This window comes from Salmo trutta, unplaced genomic scaffold, assembly GCF_901001165.1.
Source record: "Salmo trutta unplaced genomic scaffold, fSalTru1.1, whole genome shotgun sequence".
In the NCBI taxonomy this organism is placed as follows: domain Eukaryota; kingdom Metazoa; phylum Chordata; class Actinopteri; order Salmoniformes; family Salmonidae; genus Salmo; species Salmo trutta.
The window spans coordinates 11,108,617-11,112,532 of record NW_021822911.1 but is presented as its reverse complement, the minus strand read 5'-3'; positions in this window follow the sequence as shown (position 1 = coordinate 11,112,532).

Genomic DNA, 3,916 nt, shown 5'->3' with positions numbered 1-3,916 from the left:
ATTCAACCTGCCATCTACCCACCTGGGGACTGAGGGTTACGAGAGAACCCCCACATCACTAGCTTCTCTTTATTCAACCTGCCATCTACCCACCTGGGGACTGAGGGTTATGAGAGAACCCCCACATCACTAGCTTCTCTTTATTCAACCTGCCATCTACCCACCTGGGGACTGAGGGTTATGAGAGAACCCCCACATCACTAGCTTGCAGGTTCTGCAGCCTTGTAAAGATAAGGAGGGGACGACTGGGAGGCAGGTTGGCATTTATTGTCATGAATCTTTCCCTGGAGGCAGGTTGGCATTTATTGTGATGAATCTTGTTCTGGAGGCAGGTTGGCATTTATTGTCATGAATCTTGCTCTGGAGGCAGTTCAGCAAAGCATTCCCTAGCTGGCACAGGCACAAAGTAATACAATCCGATTTTAATCCTAACCTCAACCCTAACCACACTGCTAATCCTTCCCTTAAATTAAGACCATAAAACAACATTTTCCACAGACAATTCTGACTTTGCAGCTGACATATCTAGAGGAAATCGCACAGTTCTGCCTCCAGGTCAAGATTCATGACAAACGTCAACATGAGACAGGGAGAAGCAATGTAAAAATCAATAACGAAATTGTTTTCACAATTAACATGGTTTTTCTTGTTTCATTATGAAAAGTACAATATAACCATGTATACTTGTACAACTATGGAGCGTATGTCCACATATAATTGTACAATTTGTTTTTCCAACATAAAAGACAAGAAATGATCACATTGGTATTTTAACAGTGTTATTGTAAGAGTTTAAATGTTTAAACAGAGGATACATCTAAAACAGGATAAAACAAGTGCAGTATGTTGTGAGAATGTTACTTTAACGTCGACTCATAACGTCACACTATAACTTCATGGGAGTCTTGTGGAAAGACTGCATGTTGTTTTGGGTGGATTGAGTGACGTCTTCATCAACATTTTGCAGAATATTCCGGTAATATTTTCACCTCTTGTCGGCTGCAGACATTCATAAGGAGTTCCAGTAGTTTATTTGCCATTTGCAGGTATTAAAAGTAATACATACATTGTAATTCCTTGTTGGATCTCTCTCACATACAGGACAGTACATACCAGAGGAGGCTGCTGAGGGGAGGACGGCTCATAATAATGTCTGGAACAGAGTGAATGAAATGGAACACATGGAAACCACGTGATTGATACCACTCCACTTATTCCACTCCAGCCATTACAAGCCTGTCCTCCCTAAATAAGGTCCCACCAACCTCCTGTGGTACAAACACAAACAGGAAAATATATCATAAAAAATGCAAAGTGGTAAAAGATCTGAAAATATTACAAGCCTGTCACGTGTGTGTGTCCAGTGAGTGTGTGTGTCCAGTGAGTGTGTGTGTTTCCAGTGTGTGTGTGTGTGTGTGTGTGTGTGTGTGTGTGTGTGTGTGTGTGTGTGTGTGTGTGTGTGTGTGTGTCCAGTGTGTTTCCAGTGTGTTTGTATGTCCGTTTGAGTGAGTGCGTGTGTCCAGCGTGTGTGTGTGTGTGTGTGTGTGTCCAGTGAGTGTGTGTGTGTGTGCGTTTCAGTGTGTGTGTGTGTGTGTGTGTTCAGAGTGTGTCCAGTGTGTGTGTGTGTGTGTGTGTGTGTGTGTGTGTGTCCAGTGTGTGTGTGTGTGTGTGTGTGTGTCCAGTGTGTGTGTGTCCAGTGTGTGTGTGTGTGTGTCCAGTGTCTGTGTCAAGTGTGTGTGTGAATGTCCAGAGTGTGTGTGTGTGTGTCCAGTGTGTGTGAGTATGTGCCCAGTGAGTGTGTGTGTGTTCAGTGTGTGTGTGATTGTCCAGTGTGTGTGTCCAGTGTGTGCGTGTTTCAGTGTGTGAGTATGTTACCAGTGTGTGTGTGTGTGTGTGTTCAGTGTGTGTGTGTGTGTGTTCAGTGTGTGTGTGTTTAGTGTGTGTGTGTTCAGTGTGTGTGTGTTCAGTGTGGGTGTGTTGAGTGTGTGTGTGTTGAGTGTGTGTGTGTTGAGTGTGTTCAGTTTGTGTCCAGTGTGTGTGTGTGTCCAGTGTGTGTGTGGGTCCAGTGTGTGTGTGTGTCCAGTGTGTGTGTGGGTCCAGTGTGTGTGTGTGTGTCCAGTGGGTGTGTGTGTGTCCAGTGGGTTTGTGTGTGTCCAGTGGGTGTGTGTGTGTCCAGTGTGTGTGTGTGTGTGTCCAGTGTGTTTCCAGTGTGTTTGTATGTCCGTTTGAGTGAGTGCGTGTGTCCAGCGTGTGTGTGTGTGTGTGTGTGTGTCCAGTGAGTGTGTGTGTGTGTGCGTTTCAGTGTGTGTGTGTGTGTGTGTGTTCAGAGTGTGTCCAGTGTGTGTGTGTGTGTGTGTGTGTGTGTGTGTGTCCAGTGTGTGTGTGTGTGTGTGTGTGTGTCCAGTGTGTGTGTGTCCAGTGTGTGTGTGTGTGTGTCCAGTGTCTGTGTCAAGTGTGTGTGTGAATGTCCAGAGTGTGTGTGTGTGTGTCCAGTGTGTGTGAGTATGTGCCCAGTGAGTGTGTGTGTGTTCAGTGTGTGTGTGATTGTCCAGTGTGTGTGTCCAGTGTGTGCGTGTTTCAGTGTGTGAGTATGTTACCAGTGTGTGTGTGTGTGTGTGTTCAGTGTGTGTGTGTGTGTGTTCAGTGTGTGTGTGTTTAGTGTGTGTGTGTTCAGTGTGTGTGTGTTCAGTGTGGGTGTGTTGAGTGTGTGTGTGTTGAGTGTGTGTGTGTTGAGTGTGTTCAGTTTGTGTCCAGTGTGTGTGTGTGTCCAGTGTGTGTGTGGGTCCAGTGTGTGTGTGTGTCCAGTGTGTGTGTGGGTCCAGTGTGTGTGTGTGTGTCCAGTGGGTGTGTGTGTGTCCAGTGGGTTTGTGTGTGTCCAGTGGGTGTGTGTGTGTCCAGTGTGTGTGTGTGTGTGTCCAGTGTGTTTCCAGTGTGTTTGTATGTCCGTTTGAGTGAGTGTGTGTGTCCAGTGAGTGTGTGTATGTGTCATTCCAGTGTTTGTGTGTGTGTGTCCAGTGAGTGTGTTTGTGTGTATGTGTGTTTGTCCAGTTTGAGTGGGTGGCCAGTGTGTGTGTGTGTCTGTCCAGTGTGTGTGTGTTTCAGTGTGTGTGTGTGTGTGTGTGTGTGTGTGTGTGTGTGTGTGTGTGTGTGTGCTTCAGTGTGTGTGTGTGTGTGTGTGTGTTAAGAGTGTGTCCAGTGTGTGTGTGTTCAGTGTGTGTGTGTGTTTCAGTGTGTGAGTATGTGCCCAGTGTGTGTGTGTGTGTGTGTGTGTTTTCAGTGTGTGTGTGTGTATGTGTGTGTGTTCAGTGTGTGTGTGTGTGTGTGTCGTGTGTGTGTGTGTTGAGTGTGTGTGTGTGTTGAGTGTGTGTGTGTTGAGTGTGTGTGTGTGTGTTGAGTGTGTGTGTGTGTGTGTGTTGAGTGTGTGTGTGTCCAGTTTGTGTCCAGTGTGTGTGTGTTCAGTGTGTGTCCAGAATGTGTTTTAGTGTGTGTGTTGAGTGTGTGTGTGTGTTCAGTGTTGAGTGTGTGTGTCCAGTGTGTGTGTGTGTGTCCAGTGTGTTTGTGTTGAGTGTGTGTGTGTCTGTGTGTGTTGAGTGTGTGTGTGTGTGTGTTGAGTGTGAGTGTGTGTGTGTCGAGTGTGAGTGTGAGTGTGTCGAGTGTGAGTGTGTGTGTGTCGAGTGTGAGTGTGTCGAGTGTGAGTGTGTGTGTGTCGAGTGTCGAGTGTGTGTGTGTTGAGTGTGTGTGTGTCTGTGTGTGTTGAGTGTGTGTGTGTGTTGGGTGTGAGTGTGAGTGTGTGTGTGTTGAGTGAGAGTGTGTGTGTGTTGAGTGTGAGTGTGTGTGTGTGAGTGTGTGTGTGTTGAGTGTGTGTGTGTGTGTGTGTGTTGAGTGTGTGTGTGTGGTGTGTGTTGAGTGTGTGTGT